The 22526-nt window shown below is 43.2% G+C and overlaps 1 long non-coding RNA gene across 1 annotated transcript in view; it reads left to right on the forward strand.

The window, feature by feature from the left end:
• LOC138742007 (uncharacterized) overlaps nt 1–13707 on the forward strand; it is a 132075-nt gene extending 118368 nt beyond the window's left edge. The window contains exon 3 of the long non-coding RNA XR_011343934.1: nt 12425–13707. This is a non-coding gene — a long non-coding RNA (uncharacterized lncRNA). The remainder of the gene's footprint in view (nt 1–12424) is intronic.
• The last annotated feature ends 8819 nt before the right edge of the window (nt 13708–22526 follow it).

Genomic DNA, 22526 nt, shown 5'->3' on the forward strand with positions numbered 1-22526 from the left:
TTCTTTTTTTGGAATAACATCCATTAACAGATGGTGTTTTGTTTAAAAGAAAAGATTCTGTAAATAGCCAATTGCTTCATTAGATAAAAGGACATAGACATTTAATTGATACAGGATATGACTGCTTGCCATAGGTAAAGGGCCTGCTGGACCATTATCTACTTGCATCACAGACCAGTGATTATTACCTACTGTCACCTTAGATGAGAGGTTACTACCTGTTGATATTACATCTAACTGATAATTACCTGCTGTCAGATCAGTGATTATTACATGCTGATATCATAGCCCCAAAGACCAATACTCCGGAATAAAAGTCAAGGCATTTTCCAAATATTCTGAGTCCATGAATTTCAGGTATAGAATGACAATCCCTTGGGGTGAGTAAAGTACAGTCCTGGAGCATCATTTCCCACATTGAAATGGAAAACAAACCAGTACTGGTGGCTCAGTATTCTTCTGATCAATACTTTAATTTCTTTTGATGAATATTAGATCTTAATGATTAAAAAGGGACGTAGGCAGAAGATGAATAACTATTGGGCAGTTAGCCCATCTTTAGTCTGTAGTCGGGAAAATGCTTGAAGCTGTCATTAAGGATGAATTAGCGAGGCATTTAGAGCGAAGGATTTTATCAGGCAGACATAGCGTGTATTCAGAAAGGGCAGGTCTTGTTTGATAAACTTGCTGGAGTTCTTTGAGAACATAATGAGGGCAATGGATAGAGGGTTGATGTTGTATATCTGGATTTCCAGAAGGCATTTGATAAGGTGCTGCACAAGAGAGTTATCAATAAGATACAGGTGAATGGAGTCGGGGGAAGTATATTGGCATGGATTGAGGATTGGTTAACTGACAGAAGGCAGAGAATTGGGGTAAATGGGTGTTTTTCTGATTGGCAGACAGTGGTAAGTGGGGGTCCCCAGGGGTGGGTGCTGGGCCCGCAGCTGTTCACCATTTACATTAATGATTTGGAAGAGGGGACAGGGTGTAGTGGAGCCAAGTTTGCAGGTGATACTAAATTGAGTTAGAAAGCAAATTGTACAGAGGATGTGGAGAGGCTGCAGAAGGATATAGTTAAGTTAAGTGAGTGGTCAAAGGACTGGCAGATGAGTGCAATGCTAGTAAATGTGAGGTCATCCACTTTGGTAGGAAAAATAGAAGAATAGATTATTATTTAAATGGTGTAAAGCTGTAGCATGCTGTTGTGCAGAAGGTCTTGGGAGTGCTTGTGGATGAATCACAAAATGTTGGGTTGCAGGTACAACAGGCTATTAAGAAGACAAATGGAATGTTAGCTTTCATCGCGAGAGGAATTGAATTCAAGAGCAGGGAGGTCATGCTGCAACTGTACAAGTTACTGGGGAGGCTGCACCTGAAGTTCTGTCTGCAATTCTGGTCTCCATACTTGAGGTAGGATATTCTGGCCTTGGAGGCAGTCCAGGGGAGGTTGATCCTAGAGATGAAGGGGTTGACCTACGAGGAGAGACTAAATCACCTGGGATCATACTCACTCGAATTCAGAAGAATGAGAGGAGGTCTTATGGAAACATATAAAATTATGAAAGGGATAGATAAAATAGAGGCAAGAAAATTGTTTTCCTTGGTAGGTGAGACCAGAACTAGGGGACACAACCTCAAGATTCAGGGGAGTAGATTTGAGGCAGAGATGAGGAAAAGCTGTTTTTCCCAGAGTGTAGTGAATCTGTGGAATTTTCTGCCTAAGGAAGTAATTAAACATACTTAAGATTCAGTTAGATGGATTTTTATATAAAAATTGGAATTAAGGGATATGGGAAAAGGGCAGGGAGGTGGATTTGAGCCATGATCTTATTGAATGGTGGACCAGGCTCGATGGTCCACATGGCCTACTCCTGCTCCTATTTCTTTTGTTCTCAATCTGGATGGATTAGAAGCTAATTCTTTTCCCCACTTCCTTTTCCCGAATACTGTCTGTTTTTCAATCAATACTTAATTTGGAAAGAGAGAGCATATTGACTGCAAATTGGGTCATACACAAGAGCACGTTTCTGATCTAATTTTAGCTCTTTAAAGGTTATCCTTCAGCGAACCTCTGCAGGTGGGAGATTATGCATAAGTAGAGGATGTTGCACAGATCTCTTGTGTGGACAGCTGTTTTCAGCACGAGTCAGCTGACAGAATGTGCTGGTGAATGTGTTACTATGGTTACTTTTATCAAGTTTAAACATCTTCTGCAGGTTTGACCTGCTCATGCTGAGCAGCTTCATTTTCAGAACTCTGGATACTGCAAATGTAGGGATTGAAGTTAACTGTAGTTATATAAAATTCTCCACAAAAGAGCCAACTCTTCAAACTGCATTGTAAGTGCCTTGTGTCTGAAAATAATCATAAGGTACTATAATTATGGATTTTTAAACCTAATGCTAGATGAAAAAGGATCAGATTTGTAATTGTTCTGATGAATGAAAGGAGAAAGTGCTCACTCCTCCAATTTCATTCTTCTAATTCTGATACTCCTCGAAATCTGATTTTCTTCTCTGTGACTCTCTCTTTTCTGAATCCTCTTCTTTTGCCTCCAATTTGTTACTTACTCTGACGAGACCACTTGACCCATCAGGTCTATGACAACTCCCTACAGATCATCTGCCTTGCCCCTTTTTTCCTCATCTCCATGGAGTTATGCAACTTCCCATATACCTATCATCTCCCACTCTTTTTGTCTCTATACCGGGGGTAACCTTCCATTTTTGGGATTGGGGGAACTGAGGTCCTTGGGGGAAACCCATATGATTGCAAGAGAGAATATGCAAATTCAATACAAACAGCATCAGGGGTAGTGAACAAATCTAGGTACTGGAACTGTGAGGCTTTTTTTTATAGTCAGTATCTTGAGCTCCAATTTATTCATCTCCAATTGTGATGGATGATTTGATTTATAATTCACATCTGATTATGGTTTTCTGTTTTGTAGCCTACAACCTAATGGCATAAACACTGAATTTTCCAATTTCAGGTGACCCTCCATCCTCATCACTTTCCATTATTATCACCTGTCATTTACCTGTTCCCATTTTCCTAGCCTATTCCATTGCTGTCTTTTCACTCTTGTCACCTTCCCCACCCCCAGTAATCTTCACCCCTAACCTCTTCCCACTCCATATCTCCCATTTCATTTGTCTAGTATCCTATCGCCTCTTGGCCTCTCTTCAGCCTTTCCCCACCCTTCTGTTTATGCTTGTTGTCTCCGTCTCCCTTTCCCAACATTGACTTTCAGTTTTTCTCCATGGATGCTACCTAACCTGCTGAGTCCCTTGAGCTTCTCTTGTTTACTTACACGGCTAGTCTGCTATTGAAAGAAACCCTCAAAAGTAAAACTTTGCTGTGTGAATCTAAAAGCAGGAAAGGTCTTCCCATTGAGACACTCCATCCTGATCTAAACTGAGTATTTAAATAAAGCATAGTACTCTGTGGATTCCTGCTACCAAATCCTGCTGTGCAAGAACAACGTCCACCTCCTGGGAACCCATTCCAGTTTAACCTTTTGGACTCCCTGTCCCTGTGTACAGAAACTACCAACAAATGCATATTCTCTGCATCCCCGTTTTCTGGGACTGGTTTTATACCCAACCACCAGCTGATTGGTACTGGTGTTCATACTGTAGTTTACTCATGGACTCAGTCTGGAGTATATATTATGAAAGGGGCATCACGGTGGCGTAGCAGTTAGCACAACACCTTTACAGTGGCAGCGATCAGGACCAGGGTCCAAATCCGTGCTCTCTGTAAGCAGTTTGTACGTTGTCCCATGTCTCTGTGAGTTCTCCCTGGGGGTTCTGGTTTCCTCCCACCTTTCAAAATGTACTGGGGGTGTCGGTTAATAGGGTGTAAATTGAGCAACACGGACTCATGGGTTGAAATGGCCTGTTGCCATGCTTTATGTCTAAATTTAAATTAAAATTTTTTAAATGGCCAGATCATTTTGTATATTTCATTGTAGTTGCCGGTCCGTCTTCTAAATGCTGGACTTTAGAGATACTACTGTCTGCTACCAAATGACTAATTGCCTAGTCCCACTGACCAGCACCAGTCTGGTGAATCTTTGCTGTAATGCCTCTTTAGCGAGTAAATGTATTTTTTAGATCATGGGGCAAAAATTGTAAACAATAGTTCAGGTATAGTCTCAGCAAGATTTTATACATTTGTATTAAGGTATTTTTACTTATATTCAAATCAATTTGCATCACAGGACAAGGGACTATTTATCTTTTTAATTACCTGCTCCATCTGCATGTTGACTTTCAGTGGCTTTTTTTATCAGTTATTCAATCACATTGAAGATCAATGTTTCCCAATCTTTCACCATCTGAAAATATTTTGTTTGTTTCCACAGTGAATAACCTCACATTTCCACATCTATTTGCTTTCAATTGTGCTGCAATATACAAGTGTTGGAGAAACTCAGCAGGTCACGCAGCATCTACAGGAAGTAAAGGTTAACCAAAGTTTCAGGCCTGATATCAAAATATGAGCAAAAAGCAGACAGGTGCCTGATTTAAAAGGTGGAGGAGAAGAGGAGGGAGGAAGGTTAATAGGTAACAGGTCATAGGTGGGAAGGTAGGACAAAAAAGCTGAGTAGCGTTAAAAGAAAATGGTAGCTCTGAATGGAGAGGGAAGGGAAGGGAGTGGAGAGCTGCAGGAAAGGATACGGAGGGATAGGGAAACTGCTCAGGAAGGAGTTTAACAGACACTGAAGAAGCTGATGGTGTCTAGTTGGAGAGTGCCCTGATGGAATATTAGGTATTGTTCCTCCAATATGCAGGTGCTTTGGTTTGGCAGTGCTTAAGGTCATGTCAGGAATGATGTGTGGAATTAAAATGGTTGGTCATGTCAGGAATGATGTGTGGAATTAAAATGGTTGGTCACTAGGAGGTCCCAGTCATTGATGCAGGCAGAATGAAGGTGCTCAACTAAACAATCTCTTAGTCTGCGTCCGGTCTCTCCAAAATAGAGTAAACCACAATGGGAACACTGATGCAGTAGATGACTCCCACAGATTTACTAAGTGAAGTGTTGCTTCACTTGGAAGAACTGTTCGCGACCCTGAATGGTGGTGAGGGAGGATTTGTGGGTGCAAGTGGAGCCTCTCCTGTGGTCACAGGGGTAAGTATTGTGGGGCTAATTGGTGGGAAGGGATAATTGGACGAGGGTGTTCCGGAGGGTGTGGAACCTGCAGAAAGTGGAGAGGAGAGGAGTGGGGAAGATGTGTCGTGATGGAATCACATAGTAGGTGGTGGAAATATGTTGGATGTGGAGGCTGGTGGGATGGTGCTCTTCCTCCTGCCCCTTTCCTCCACCCACCTTTTTCTTCAGGCACTGCCTACCTTATGCTCATTGGTGAAGGGTTCAGGCCCGAAACTTGGATTACCCGTTACTTCCCATAGATGCTGCGTGACCTGCTGAGTTTCTCCAGTACTTTCATATATTGCATGACAATCACTGCATCAGCAGACTTTCCTGTTTTACTTCAACTATGATGTTGACCACTCAGTTAAACATGTCCATATTCTCATGAAGCATTTTTGTATCTCTTCGCACACACTTACAACTATTTTACATCATCAGCAAACTTGGAACTGTTACACTTTGTTCCAAATCACATACAAGGATGGATGTAAGTTGTTAGGTCCCAAACAACCCTTCCCAGTCAATAGCAACTCATCTAAGAGGGAGCAGTTTATTCCTTTGCTTTATTCTCTATCTATTAACTGACTGTCAGTCCACACTAGCCCCCACCCTCCACTTCCATGTGTTGTGACGCCTTATTAAAAGCTTTCACAAACCAAATGTAGCAATTCCACTGGTTTATTCTTGTCTACTCAACTGGATATATCCTCAAAAAACCCCTTTGGATTAGTCAAATATGATTTTGATTTTATAAATCTACATTGATTCAAAATTCAAAATTCAGATTTATTATCACAGTAAATATATGTCAGCACATACAACTCTGACATTCTTTTTTTGTTCAATCCTATTATTATTTCCTAAGGGTCTTGAAATTATTTTTCTCAAATACAGATATGAGACCAACAGGGTGGCTGCTCTCTGTTTCCCCTTTCACCCTTTTCTTAAATAGTGGGCTTGCATTTTCTACCTTCCAATTAGCAGGAACTACTCCAGCATCCATTCATTTATGAATGATGTTAAGCAGAGCATTCATATCTTTGCGGACATCATTTTCGAAACACTGAGATATAGATTTTCAGGTCATTGGCATTTCTCAGTTTTCAGTCTCATCTTTTCTCGTATTTCTTTCACAAATACTAGTTTTGTTTGGTTCTAATTAGTGCAGAACAAGTTTTTCTAAGATTTATTTTGTGAATTCTGAAGACAGACACAAAGTCTTGACATCTCTCTTCTCCAATGACTATCACCCAGTAGCACTAACTGTTGCAGAGAAAGAATCAACTACCGACATCAGGGTAACGCTTCGGAAGAGTTTTATTAGCAAGATATCTTGGAGAGCATGCCCAGCAACCAGCCTGAGCTTGCTCTGCTCACAGCCAGTTTTAACAGAGTTTATAAAACAATAAATGGCAGTGCATTCCTGCATGTGGGCTTCCTGTTGCGGTCAACCTGACAATAGTCTATCATGATCAACATTTGGCAATAATTTAATCATTGTTTCACAGAACTCCAAAGCATATCATGTCTGCAGATAAACGTGTCTGCAGATAAATCACAACCTTGAGGTTCACTGCCTTCCCTTAAGCAATATGCCAGCAATTGTAAGAAACTTATGGATGAACCCTTTGTGGTAGCAACTCTGAGTGAGGCCTCTGGAGGCCGGTGCAGGCTTATATCCTAGAGGGTGATTGACATCCGACCGGTGGGCTTGATCCACTCAGGCCAACTGATTGACAGCCGGCCAGGTGTTGACCTGTCCCCTTCCACTCCTGCAGGTACAGTGGTTGCCCCCTGCAGTAGGCCGGTGGTGTACCACCACACCCTTAACCCTTTGTGTTCAGATTTTTCTCCACACTAACATCTACTGTGATGAAATGCTTTGAGATGTTGGTCAAGGCCAGAATCAATATGTACCCAACTAAAGCTCAAGAGCCACTGTAATTCTTCTACTGTCACAATCGCTTCACATCAGATGCAATATTGTTGGCTCTCCAGTCAACTCTGGATCACCTAGACAACTGCAACATGTACATCAGGGTACACTTCATCGACCACAGCTCAGCTTTCAACACCATCATACCCTCAGTGCTGGTCAACAAGCTCGAAAACCTGGGCCTCTGCACCCAATTCTGCAACTGGCTCATCAGGAGAGCACAGACAATACAAATCGGAAACAAATTCTCCTCACTGACAATCAATACAGGCGCACCTCAAGGATGTGTGTGTAGCCCACTGCTCTACTTGTTCTACACCCATAATTGTGTGGCCAGACACCATTCAAATATCATCTACAAATGTGCCGATGACACTACAGTCATCGGCAGAATCACAGATTGCAATAAGGAAGAAAACAGGAGGGAGATAGATCAGCTAGTTGAGTGGTGTCACAGCAATATGAAGAGCTCATTGTGGATTTCAGGAGTGGGGGAAATCAGGTGAACATGAACCAGTCTTCATGAAGGGGTCAGGAATGGGAAGAATTAAGAGGAAGTGGAAAGAATCAAATTCCTGGGTGTCAACATTTCTAAAGATCTGTTCTGGGGGCTCCATGTCAATGCAATCTTGAAGAAGACTCACCAGTGGCTATAATTCATCATGAATTTAAGATTTCACATGTTACCAAAGACTCTTGAAAATTTCTACAGGTGTACCATGGAGAACATTCTGACAGATTGCATCACTTTCTGGGATGGAGATGCCTATGTACAGGTCAGCAAAAGTCAACAGAAAGTTGTGAACTTGCCCAGAGCCATCCTGGGCGTCAGTTTTTAATCCATCTAGGACATCTCCAAGAGGCGGTATCTTAAAAAAACAACCTTTAGCCCCAAGGACATTCACCATCCAGGCCATGCCCTCTCTGCCCCGCTACCATCAGGAAGGAGGTACATGAGCCTGAAAATGAACATCAAGTGGTACAAGGACAGCTTCTTCCCCTCTGCCCACAGATTTCTGAATGGACAATGACCCATAGACTTACTCTTCTTCAGCCCTAATGTATTTATTTTAAATGTAATTTATAGCAATATTTGAACTGTAATCCTGCCGCAAAGTAATGAATTTTATGATATGTTCATGACAATATATTTTCACTCTCATTTCCTGATCCCCTGAGATATCCTCTCTTGTCCAAGTGTGTAAGGGACAAGCAGTTGCCATTGCTAATTTTTTTTATTACTGCGTGCTGAGAAACCTTACTATCTGTTTTTGCTCCTTGTTAGTTCATATTTAATTTTCTCTTTCTTTATCAGGTCTTCTCAGTATAAGCTGAGCTGCCCTTACAGTTCCTTATCTGACCATGCTTACTGAGCTGAAGATATTTATAGGATTTATGGATATTGCATAATGCAATTTTATCCAATTAGAGATGATATTTCTAGTTGATGGTCATCATTTGTATCCATGTCCAATTTGCCAAGTCATTGCAGCCAGGACAAAGATCTCAGTGTGAAGGCATCAAAATGGATGACTCCCTTTCAGGCGACACAGTTAACATAACGCAGTTACAGTGTCACCAATCTGGGTTCGAATCCAGCGCTGTCTATAAGGAGTTTGTACCCTGTGTCTGCTTGGGTTTCCTCCTGGTGCTCCGATTTACTCCTATCCTTCAAAGGGTTGTAGGTCAATTGGGGGTAATTGGGCGGCACAGGCACAAGGGCCAAAAGGGCCTGTACTGTGCTGTATTCTAAATTTAATTTCAAATCTTGAGAACATTGTAACCCTCTCTGCTGGAAATACAAATTCTCTTGCTGTCACAATTATGAAGCAAGGCTTTTACAGAGATTTTTCATCTGGATAGATGGAGCTTTTTCCGAACATAGCCACAAGGTCTGTTCATCACAAGTTCTGAGTGAGTTTAAAATATTTATCTCTCCACAAGAAAATTACAAAGAAATTGTTCTGCTTAAATCAAAGCTTCTTAGAAGTCAAGATGAAAGTGTCCAATTTGTAAATATTAGTTCCATTCAGCCATCGGCTCTATAGTCAAATGACAAATAGCAGATTGAAGCACACTGTAAGGTACATTTCCAAAACAATGTTCAAGAGAAAATTAGGAACCATCAATTGAGATTTTGTGTTGTGAATTTTAGAACCATTAACTGGAGAGGATAATGTGGTTTTTATTAACTGTCAAACTTCAGTTGGATAGCAATGGTTAGTTCTGAAGTAATAAAATTATTTACCATATTTCCCAATGACAGAGAAGGAAGCCCTTTGTCCCTTCTTGCCCCATTTTGCTCACAGCAAACCCATTCACTAGTTTTCCCTTAATTTATTTTCCCCACATTACCATTGATTACCCCTTGATTCTTCTATCACCCATCTATACTGGGGGTAATTTGGAGTTGTCAATTAATCTTCCCATCCACATATCTTTGGCATGTAGGATGAAACCAGAGCATCTGGGGGAAACGGGCAGTCACAAGAAGAACATATGCTTCCTGTGACTGCACATTTCCCCCAGGTGCTCTGGTTTCATCCAAGCAGACATGATCAAAGATCAGCATTGAAACTGGATTACTGGAGCTATGAGGCAATAATTGTACCAGCACCACTGTTATGTCACTAAGTGGATCTTTTTCCACCTCATACACCAGTTTTGTTATGGAAGCACATATTTGATGGTAGGTCAGAGCACAGACCAATAAAATAAAGATGAAAAAAATTAAATGAAGGCTTTGCAAATGCAGATCAGCAAGTGATGGATGTGTGGGACTTGATCTGTATCAGGATGTGAAAAACATAGAATATTGTTCCAAGTTTATTTGTGAGACTCCTGTGGAAGCAAACTGGTAGTAACTATGCCCAATTTCTGTCTGTTCAATAAAACATTTAAATCGTCCCTCAAGTATAATCTACCAAAGATTCATATAGCAACTTCCTGTACAATCTGGCAAGCAATAACTTTAGTCAAGGTTTTACTAAAACTTTTTTTTTAAAGGTATTTTTTGCATGATTGCATACTATGAGCTCCATAAATAGCGCTCCACATCCACACTGCAGCACAATCCATTCAGCAAACCTTTCTTGGTACATTGTGCTGGCCATGCATTTCAGGCTTTGAAGGTCAGTATAAGTTGAGGAGTTGAAAACAATTCCAGTGCCTGCAAGGGCATCTGGCTTCTATGTATTCACAGAATTATCAATAATGAAAAAAAATTCAAAGTTGGTCAGCACAAATTTTTAATACTCAGTCCAAACTCCATCAGGACTGGATGCTTTCCTTGGATTCACTCTCTAGAAGGCAGCCCAAACATCATCCTCGGATACAGACAAGAGATTCATCAGGACATGAGGGTGCGCAGTGATGGTTCTTTCTTATTCTTGTGATTGAATTAGATGTAGAAGACCTTGAGTTCATCTGGGAGTGAAGCTTTGCCATCTCTTACTGCCCTGGATTTGGTTTTGTAACAGGTTAAAGGGTAGCTAATGTGGTGATGTCATTTGGATTCTATCTCGAGCTCAGCATCATTGATCTAAAAGAAAGGGCAAAGGAAGGGATAAGCAATTTATTGTCAATTAATTTGGGTCAATTTTTAAATATTTTTGCAAGTAATTGAAGTCACCTTGAAAAAATGTCATTTGCAGTGGCTACCCCCCCCCCCCCACCTTGGGTCTGCTGCTGCCCCCGCCGCTCCAGTCCGACACAACTGCTGCTCAGGTCTGATGCTGCTGGCATCTCCCCCCCTCCCCCATCTCAACCTGGCTCTGGTCCGATTACACCATCGCCACTCCCCCCACCCGCTCCGGTCTGACGCCGCTGTCACCCAACTCCCGCTCAGGTCCAATACTACTGCCAACCCCCCCCCCCCCCAACTCTGGTCTGATGCCGCCACCACCACCCCATCCCTGCCCCACTCTGGTCCAATGCAATTTCAGTAGACAGCCCACTCTTCCATTTTAGATATCCTGCATTGGACATTGCTGAATGACCTTTCAAGGCAAAGCCTTGGAATTATAGATGAGTTGCCTCCACTCCATTTGAAACAGACTGAGATTACCAGAAGGACATTCAAATTATTTTGTTTCCCAGATTTGTTCAGGTGGAAGTCTTCTGATTGGGCAGGCTTGTGGGAGCGGGTACTCTGTGTGGTGATATGTAATTAAACAACTAGGTCACCAGGGGTCATCCTGGTGACCTTGTATATAAAGCAGTCCAGAGCTACAGTCTAGCCTTCCAGGTTCGTCTTGCAAAGAGACAAGACCTCTTAGTGTACATATTAGTTTATTAAAGCTGTCTTATACTCACACTGCTGGTGTAGTCATTGTCAGTACACTCTGAGCTTCAGTGTGTTCATGCTGCATAGACTTAAAAGTTCTCAATGCCAATCTGAATACTTTATCTCCACTTGGAGTGGTCAGATGACAGGGATCCCCAATCTTACATTTTTTCAGGGAAGTTTTGAAAGTTTTGCTGATACTTAGTGTTGATGAACATAGTCAATGTCATTTCTTTGTTGCCCTGTTGGTAGAATGCTCTAACTGCAGAGGGTACACGATACTAATCTATGAGAGGGAGCTTGAGTTAATGCAGGGAAGCATTAACAAGAGAAAACACATACAAATACTTCTAGTTTCTCATTTTAATGAGTTTTTAATTCTTAAAGTGTTGAGGATTATTTTACATTTTCTTTTTAAAAAAAATTATTATAAAATTACAGCTCTTTCAAATTAAATTATCTTGACTATAGCAGCAACAATGGCACCAGTAGAAATAATTCACTCCGTTGATGTGGCTCTGAACTATCCTTATGGCCTCAGTCACACGAAACCCCTTCTGTGATTATCACTTTTATTTTGATTGTCACTGATAACAACATTTATCTTTAACATTTTGGAGTACAAGATAGATCCTGAGAGCTTCATATCCATTTCTGTTCTGTGAACTAAAATAAGCTGGGATTTATTAAAAAGGAAATCATGATTGCAGTTCTTTAAAGGTGAGAAAAGGAGAATGGATGAGAGGGAGCCAGTGGAAGTGATGTGCCCAGCTTCTTAGTTGAATTTTGATATTGTTCCACCCAGGAGGCAGTCAACAAGGTTGAAAAGCCTTGAAACTCAGAAAATTTGGTAATATTCAGTAAGTCAGGTGGCATTGATGCAAAGGAAAATAGAGCTAACATTTTCAGTGAAGACCCTTCATCAGAAGATTCACCAGACTTGTTTCTGGGGGAATGGGGTTGCTGAGTGATGAGGGGCAATACTTGTATTCTTTAGACAAGGAAAATGAGAAGTGATCGCATTGAAACTTTTGCAGGTTCAGCAGGATTGAAGCAGGGAGGATGTTTCCATTGGCTGCGAGGTCTAAGTCTAAAGGTCACATTCTCAGAATAAGCGGAGGTCATTATGAGCCAAACAGCACAAAAACAAGATGGAAATGAAGGAAAATTTCTTCAGCCAGTGAGTCTTTGAAATTCTCGGCTGCTTAGGTCTGTGGAGCTTCTACATCTATAACTCAGTCTCTGAGTTCATTCAAAACAGAGATGTCTGGATATTATTTATGCCATAGACATGTGTGCAGTGCAAATCCACTGAAACTCTTGCTTGCTAAAGTCAAACAGATACATTAGATATACCAACTACAACAGTACAAAATGAATGACCACAAATCCAACCATGGAATCTAAAGATGGTCTCTATTGTTAAAAGAGTTTTTAAAGCATGTGTAAGAAGCCGAAAATCGATATGGCAAAGAAGGAGCCCATCAAACTCCTGCTGGCTTCTTTGTGAGAACTATCCAGTTCGTCATATTTCATAGCTTTCTCCCTGGCCATATATATTTTTCCCCCATTCAACTATTATTGAATTCCTTTCTGGAAGCCAGTGTTAAAGGGATTCTTTCTTGTTCCATATGTGGCCAGTTTGCAAAATGTAGATTCCCCTAATTAATGCCAGCAGCCAATGGACTGCTCATTACTCTGACAATGTTATCTGGCATCCAAAACATTCTCTGGTAACTAATTTGTCTTTGTTTTGATATACAAGCTGCATGAATATTTTAAAAAAATTGCAGTGATGTCCTTCCAACTACATTTTCTTTTTCAGGAGCCAGAGACATACCAGAATGAGCTTTTGGCAGCTTTAGTCACGTAAAAATACAAATGATGCTCTGTTTGTTTCACACCATGGAAGGCATAAAAATGTAAGAAATAGGAGCCATTTTAATAAGGTCACAGCTGATCTAGTTGTGGACTCAGCTTGACCCATCAACCTTTCCCCATAACTCTTTCTTCCCTAACTTTGCAAAAATCTATCTAGGGTTCAAATTAATTCAATGAGGTAGCCTCCACTGCCTCACAGATTCACCACTGTCTGAGAAACACAGTTCCTTTAATCTCCTTCCTAATCTTACTCCCTTGAAACTTAAGGCAATATTCAACCTTCTTTGAGAGACCCACTTCATGGAAGACGCAACCTGAGAAAAAGAGCCCAAGAGATCCAGGACAATATGAAAATTGCATCCAGAAATGGCTCGGGTGATAGGAAATAAAACTTGATGGCTGAGGAGTATTATGACCAGTGGTGTAGCATAGGAATTAGTGTTGTGACCATTATTGATTGTTATATACCATATGCCTTCTTTTCTACTCAATCTACAGTAACAGTAAATGGATATGTATCAAACCAATTTAAATTAAGTAGGTCAACTTGTCCATTATCCCCCTTACTGTTCGCTTTAGCAATAGAAACTTGGGCAGAACTGATAAGAACAGAAAATAAATAAAAGGGATAAAAATAAAGGAGAAGGAGTATAAATCAGTTTATTTCTAGATCATAGTATACTAAACAGAACCAGAAATATCAATAAAATAATTACATAAGAAATTGACGGAGTATCGAGAAATATCGGGGTCAAGATCAACGCAAATAAAAGTGAAGTGATGCCAATGAGTAACGTGTATTATACAGAATTTTTAAAAAGAATCACCATTTAAATGGCAAACACAAGCAATCCGATACCTAGGTATTAGGTTAGATAATAACTTAAGCCACCTGTACAAATTAAATTATCAGCCACTAATAAAGAAATTGAAGGAAGACTTAGAACATTGGAAAGAATTACCGCTAACGTTGATAGGGAGGATAAACTGCATTAAAATGAATGTCTTCCCAAGGATACAATACTTATTTCAATCGTTACCAATTCCCTTAACAGAGAAATTATTTAATGAACTAAAGAGAATAATAAGGAAATTCTTGTGGAAAGGGGGGGAACCAAGGATAGCGTTAGATAAATTAACAGAGAGGTACAACCAAGGTGGTTTGCAGTTACCAAACTTTAAAAATTATTATAAAGCAGCACAATTAAGGTATTTATCAGATTTTTACCAGGCAAGGGAAAAACCAGACTGGTCTAAGATAGAACTATATAAAATAGGGGAGAAGGTACTGGAACATATACTTTATAAGTGGGATGAAAAGCTGGTCCAATATAAAAGCTCACCAGTACTGCATCATTTACTCAATATATGGAAGAAGATTCACTTAGAAAGGAAAAAAAACAAATTATCAAATACCAAAATTACCATTGACACAAAATCCGCTAATCCTTTTTACAATAGATAACTTTTCCTTTAGAGAATAGGAGATAAAAGGAATCAAGAGAATAGAAAATTGTTTTTTGGGAAATAACATTAACATTTGAACATTATTACAAATATGGAATAACTCATGATACAATGTTTGCATATCATCAACTGAAAGCTTATTTAAAGGATAAATTGGGAAACAGACTGAGATTACCAGAAGGAAGCAGCTTTGAATATGTGATTACAGATACAATGATAATTAAAAGATTTATAACAAACATGTACATTAAGCTGCAAGATAAGGAAAAGGATGAAATAAGCTATAAACCCAATCAAAAATGGGAAAAGGATTTAAACATAAAGATAAAAAATGAAACATGGGAAAAGTTATGTTCTGGAACTATGAAGAATATAGTAAACACAAGGTTACGCATGATACAGTATAATTGGTTACACAGGTTATAATATCACACCCCAAAAGTTAAAAAAATGGGATCCAACATTATCAGATAGATATTTTGGCTGTAAGAAGGAAATGGGAACAACGGTACATGCAATTTGGGCATGTGAGAAAGTGAAAATGTTTTGGGAAGATCTAAATCAGATATTAAATAAAATCACAAAAAATACCATACCAAAAAATCCAGAGATCTTTCTTCTAAGTAATATAAGTAAGGAATTAGGCCTCAAATTGGATAAAGTACAAAAAAGATTTATTATGATAGCCTTAGCTGTAGCAAAAAAATGTATAATGTCAACTTGGAAAATGGAAGAGAGCATGAGAATACAGCAATGGTACATGGAAATGAATAAATGTATTCCATTGAGAAAGAATAACATATAATTTAAAAAATAAAGTCACATTATTTGAACAAATTTGGGAACCATACATGGAACATAACAGAGAAGGCTTGGACCTAAAATGATAAGAAGACAAAACGACTTGATCCAGTGTGTAAAAGTAGATGACACAATTTTCTTGTTCATTTTTCATTGTGTGATTAGATTGTTTAATGATTTTATTATATTGTATATGTTGAATATTTATTGGTTTTAGAGGGGGGAGGGAAGGTAGGTGGGGGGAAAGGGAGAAAATGCCACTGTGTATACTTAATGAGAAACGTTTATATATATTTTGGTTGATATGGTTCACAGTATGAAAAATAAAAAAATATTAAAAAGAAGGCGATTTCAGAAGCAGTCCATGCTGAAACTGATGAATGTATTTGCATCCTTTGTTTCTGTAGCTACTGAACTTAGTTCATTCTGCAGTAGGCCATTATCACTTTGACTCTTCTGATCTGGAACAGTAAAATCCACAAAACACAATAAACTCATAACAACACGGCTGCCCTTTTATTTTAGCTTAAAAAAGGTTTGCTTGAGGTGACTGCATATACTCAGAATTCAACAAATTATTTTCCTCTCACTGAATATTTAGCATAGTATCCATTTATTATTCTTGTTTTCTGTATTACTGTAATTTTATTATATAAATGCACAATATTGTCCAAGTTAGATGGCTTTTGGATCCAAAATGTAAGATTAATTTTGTGCTGTAATTTATGGTTTGAAATTGATTGAAATTATCTAAAATTATCCCTGATGTGCATATATTTGCAAATATAATATTAGTGCCCTCAGTCCCTCCAGCAGTCCGTAGCCTGGTGCAAGTCCCTTGACTGCAGTCACTAGCAGCCCCAAACACCTTCTCATAAATTTATAATGTCTAGCATCCTAATGACCAAACATAATTCCCAGTGTGTGGAATCTGAATTTGCATTTTATATAACCATATTGGACCAGACTCTCTTCCTCCCTTGGTTTTGGATATTTATGAACCAACCCTTTCTCAGAAGCTCCCTTTTTTCAAATCCTAATGGGTCTATAAATAAATGAATGGACAATTTGTCATCTTCCACTGTTTGAATAGAATTATGTTTAGGTAACCATGATTGCACATCCATTTAGGACGATCCATTTAAGTTAAGATTCTGGCTCTCATCTCTTCAATTAATGATGACAGGACTGTAATTGTGAAAAAGGTTCCGAAAGGTTTAATTAAATTAAAGATTGATGAATGTGCTCAATGTTCAAGCTAATCTTTTGATAATTTGTTCTCTTTGTCAATTAATTAGTTCCCTGGGATTTTACTCATCCATTTAAACTACAGTGTGCTTTATACCTCCATTAGTATCTATATTTGGTCAGAGCTACAGCTGTACCTGTTGCTATTATTTCATGGAAATCCAATTTCCTCAATCAAAGCAATGTATCATATGAGGCAGAGGGTTTTATCCATCTGTTTATGACTATTGTCCAAAGATGAGCATTAGCAAGTGCTCCACAATTTTTAGAGTTTTGGCATAGACTTATCATTGATCAATGTTGTCCAACATTGTTGGATGGGGGTTGTTAAATAACTAGTTTTGTGGTTGTTGGATGTAAAACATATTTTTGTATTTTCAGTCAATGAGTTGACTGATTTGTGAACATGTACCATGCATCATCTCCACACCAATGCTAAATGACTGGAGCTACAATAACCTTGGTTCTGGTGAAGGCTTGAATGATTTCCAATTTGTCCTATAGATTAGGTTCACTCCAAAGCTCTAGCAAGAAGCTTATAGGGTGTGACATGCAGAAGTGCAAATAGAATGACTAGGAAGAGTGTTGGGGCAGAAACGCAACATTGCTGGAACCAGTACTGAAGTTGGTTTTATTGATCCTTTTTATATACCATCATGAAGCATGGATATGATGGAGAGGAATTTGAGGGTGTAAGCCACTTTTGAGAAAGGTTTTGCAAGTACCTCTTGACATTTGAGATTTTAAGAATGTGGTGATACTGCAGGAGGCAACCTCTGTACCTGCAGGAGTGTAAGGGAACAGGACAACACCTGGCCGGTTGTCAATCAGTTGGCCTGAATGGATCAAGCACCACCCGGTCGGGTGTCAATCACCCTCCGGGATATAAGCCTGCGCCGACCTCCCGAGGTCTCACACAGAGTTGCTGCAGCCACAGCCAGCCTGGCTCTGTGGAAGTCTTTGTGGATTAAGGCCTGTTTTACAGTCTTTACCTTGTATGTGTCTGATTCTGTCTAACAGCGCACCACAATTTAATCCACAAAATTTTCCCATGGCTGCCATGCCAAAACTTCTGTGTTGAGGGAGCCTCGAAGTCGACCCACACCACCCAGAAGCCCAGACACACTTCGAAATCTGGCAGCACGCGGTCAAGGCAATCATCGAGGCACACGAAGGCGACATCCTGGACTCCGATCGGAAGAGATTGGTCCTACTCTGTTCAAAGCCAGGTCCCTGTGCCTTCTAGGTAACCAAAGGCTGCACCACGTACAAGAGTGCAATGGACACTCTCGAGAACTTGTACAAGCCCCCCATGAATGTGGTCTGTGCAAGGTACCTCCTCAACACCCGAGCCCAGCAACCCGGGGAGATGGCTGAGTCTTACCTGGGACACTTGCGAGAGTTGGTCTGACCGTGTCTGGCTGAACCCGGGATAGGTGTAGAGGAGGTTGAGAGGCTGAACTGGAACGCCTTCATCCGAGGGCTATGCTCAAGGGCCATCTGGCAGAAGCTGCTGGAAGACAACATCTATGCCCTAACCAGGACAGTGGAAGTAATCCAAACCCTGGAAGCAGTAGCCCTGCACGTCGAAACCTTCAATTCCAGGTTCACCCAGGCTCCCTCATGGCCATCTCACACTGCAGCTGTAGCCCCAAGCCAAGCCGGGGAGGAGAATGTCGCTGCGACAGGCACCCGGCGCCCCTGTAAGTACTTTGGGTCCTGGTGTGGGTCAGATCAATGATCACGCCAAAACTGCCCAGCAAAGAACCAGTATTGTTCCCAATGCGGCAAGAAAGGCCACTTTGCAAAAGTGTGCCTCTCTAGACCTGCCGGAAGCTCAGCGGCACTCTATGACCTCCCCACCTCCCCCGTGGACACCCCTCCACGTGCGCGTGCCGGGTGGCGCCATTGTCCCCACGACGACTTCCTCCTTCCCCGACTTTGACCGTGCAATATCTGGCCCCGCCATCAACCATCATAGCGTGTGCCACGAACATCAGCACCATCCCCCGCCCTCGCCGGCGCCACTCACTGAGAACTACAGTGTCGTCACTTCCGGCTCACAGCATGATGTCACTTCCAGCTGATGTAATGACGTCACTGCCACTGGCCATGATGATGTCAATTCCCCTGGCACAGCGGACATGGCTGGGGAAGGAGACCAGCCACGCAGTGGCTCCCCACGTGCCACCGCCATCTTTGGCCAGGCAGCGCCCGACACGGAGGGCCCCTGACGACATTGAGAATGATGTGATCAACACGGGCGATGACCAGGCCACCCTACCAACACTCCCCATTGCCTCTAGGTGCCATCAGCTGCCGCACGCTGCATCCAATGACTGATGGCAACGTGGTCAACATGGACGATGACCAGGCCACCCTACCAACACTCCCCATGCCTCTAGGTGCCATCAGCTGCTGCACGCTGCACCCAGCAACTGATAGCAATGTGGTCAACATGGATGAAGACCAGGCCAGCCTACCGACGCTCCCCACGCCTCTGGATGCCACCGGCTACCACATGCTGTACCTCACGACCGATGTCGACATGGTCAACATGGGCGATGACCAGGCCACCCTACCAACACTCCCCATTGCTTATAGGTGCCATCAGCTGCCGCACGCTGCACCCAATGACTGATAGCAACGTGGTCAACATGGACGATGACCAGGCCACCCTACCAACACTCCCCATGCCTCTAGGTGCCATCAGCTGCTGCACGCTGCACCCAGCAACTGATAGCAATGTGGTCAACATGGATGAAGACCAGGCCAGCCTACCGACGCTCCCCACGCCTCTGGATGCCTTCGGCTACCACATGCTGTACCTCACGACCGATGTCGACATGGTCAACACGGGCGATGACCAGGCCGCCTTATCGATGCTCCCCATCCCTCCAGATAGTGACAACTCTGACTCCGAGACAGTTCTGGCCGCCACCACGCTGACCAAGGACATCCCCCACGATCTCAGGCGATTGATGATGGGCATACGAGTCAACGGGCAGGTAACAAGTGCTTGTTGGACAGTGCCAGCACTGAGAGCTTCATTCACCCAAGCGTGGACCACTCCCTAAGGTTAAGATCCACCCCACCATCTGCTCGATTGCCCTCGCCACCAAGGATAAGACTGTTGGTACCCTTGGGTGCTGTTCAGTCAATATAACGGTGGAAGGGGAGACTTACACAGGATTCAGGCACCTGGTCATGCCCAAACTCGGCACACCACTCCTCCTGGGCCTGGATTTCCAGTGCCACCTGCAGAGTGTCACCCTTACCTTCAGAGGGCCCCAACATCCACTCACATTGCACAGCACGCCAACCTACCAGCCAGGCCTCTCCACACTATGCATCACCCTACTGGTGCTTTTTCCACATCTTGCGCTAGGCTGCAAGCTGATCGCCACCAGAAGTAGGTGCTATTGTGCTGCAGACAGGGAATTCATCAAGACGGAAGTGTAGCGACTCCTGGCGGAAGGCGTTATAGAGCCCAGTAACAGCCCTTGGAGAGCCCAAGTCCTGGTGGTCAAAAGGGGAAGTAAGCCAAGGATGGTCGTGGATTACAGCCAGACCATTTATCTGGATGCCTACCCCCTGCCAAGATTTGCTGACATGGTCAATGAGATAGCCCGCTACACGATTGACTTGAAGTCGGCATATCACCAAATACCTATCCACACCTTTGAGGCAGACGGGCGCCTGTTCCAGTTCTGCTGGGTTCCTTTTGGGGTCACGAACGGGATCTCAGTCTTCCAGCGGGAGATGGATCATATGGTAGACCGGCACAAGCTGGAGGCGACGTTCCCATATCTGGATAACGTTACTATCTTCGGCCGTGACCAACAGGACCACGATGCTAACCTGGAAAAATTCCTCCAGACGGCTGGGGAGATGAACCTCACTTACAAGAAGGTGAAGTGTATGTTCAGCACCACCCGCCTCGCCATCCTGGGGTACATCATGGCCCATGGAGTCGTCGGCCCAGATCCGGAAAGGATGCGCCCATTAATGGAGTTACCCCTCCCATGACGCTAAAGTCCCTCCGCAGGTGTCTGGGCGCATCCTTTGCAGTGGGTTCCTTGCTTGTTGGACAAGGTCCACCCACTGGTCCAAGCCACAACTTTTCCTCTCCCACCTGAGGCACAGGCAGTCTTCACCCGCATCAGGCAAGACATTGCGGATGCCATGATGCAGGCTGTGGATGAGGACTCCCTCTTCCAGGAAGAGAGCGATGCCTCCAAGGTGGCTCTTGCTACTACCCTCAACCAAGGGGTGGGGGAGCGCCCCATCGCCTTCTTCTCCAGGACCCTCCACAGCTCCGAGCTAGGGCACTCCGCCATTGAAAAGGAGGCCCAGGCGATTGAGGAAGCGGTTCGCCACTGGCGCCACTACGCTCCTCACAAATCAGCGGCCCATGGCGTTCATGTTTAACACTACCCACAAGAGCAAAATCAAGAACAACAAGATCCTGCACTCGAGAGTCGAGCTGGCAACCTACAGCTACGACATCCAGTACTGCCCCGGGAAGTTTAACGACTCCCCTGATAACCCTCTCTCGCACCTGCACGTCTATGCATGATGACAGGTTGCAGACAGTGCATGAGTCCCTCTGCCATCCAGGCGTCACACAGTTGTACCATTTCGTTAAGTTCCGAAATCTGCCATACACCATCATGGATGTCAGGGACATGACCGAGGCCTGTCAGGTCTGTGCGGAGTGTAAACCCTGCTTCTTCCGCCCTCCCCAGGCCCACATTGCAAAGGGCCACTGCCTTCCACAAACTGAAACATCTACTTCCTCACGGTAGTGGACGAGTACTCACGCTTCCCTTTTGCCATCCCTTGTCCGGACACCTCCACTGTCACCATCATCAGGGCCTTGGGGCAGATTTTCACTATATTTGGCTACCCCGCCTTCATCCACAGCAACCGGGGGTTTAGGTTCATGAGCGACGAGCTGCGCCAATACCTGACAGCAAGGGGCATCGCGACCAGTTGCACAACAAGCTATAACCTGAGAGGCAATGGGCAATTGGAACGCGAGAATGGGGTGGTCTGGAAGCCAGTCCTCCCAGCTCTCAGGTTAAAAGGGTGGGCCGTTGAGTACTGGCAGGACGCCCTGCCCGAGACGCTCCATGCCATTCGGTCACTGCTGTGCACAGCTACCAATGAGACCCCTCACAAATGTCTGTTCTCGTTCCCCAGGAGGTCGGCGACTGGAATGTCACTCCCAGCATGGCTCATGTCCCCGGGACTGGTGCTTCTATGTAAGCATGTATGGACACACAAGGCCGAAGCCCTGGTAGAGCAGGTTTTCCTCCTTCATGTAAACCACAACTATGCTTACGTTAGGTTCGGCAGTGGCAGGGAGGACACCGTCTCAACCAGGGACCTGGCACCAGCAGGAGCACTCACCACACCACGCCACCCTACAACCCAGGATGACGCTGACCGGGCATACATCCCCGTCTCCAGGCAGCTATGGGGAATGCAGGGCCTCCTTGACCACCAGGGACCTGCTTCAGCCTTAAGAGATGAACCCACTCCCCCCACCCATCCAATATGACCCGCATACGTCGACCCCAGCCCCCCCCCCCCCCCGGCCACCCCTCCGCGCGGCCCCACACCAGCCACACACACCCCTGCCGCCAGCCCCCCCCCATTTCCCCTCTGACCAGTGACCAGGAGCCTGTCCTACAACGGTCACGAGTCCCCGGCGGCCGCCGTATCGTCTCAACCTGT

The sequence above is a fragment of the Narcine bancroftii genome, chromosome 1, assembly GCF_036971445.1.
Source record: "Narcine bancroftii isolate sNarBan1 chromosome 1, sNarBan1.hap1, whole genome shotgun sequence".
In the NCBI taxonomy this organism is placed as follows: domain Eukaryota; kingdom Metazoa; phylum Chordata; class Chondrichthyes; order Torpediniformes; family Narcinidae; genus Narcine; species Narcine bancroftii.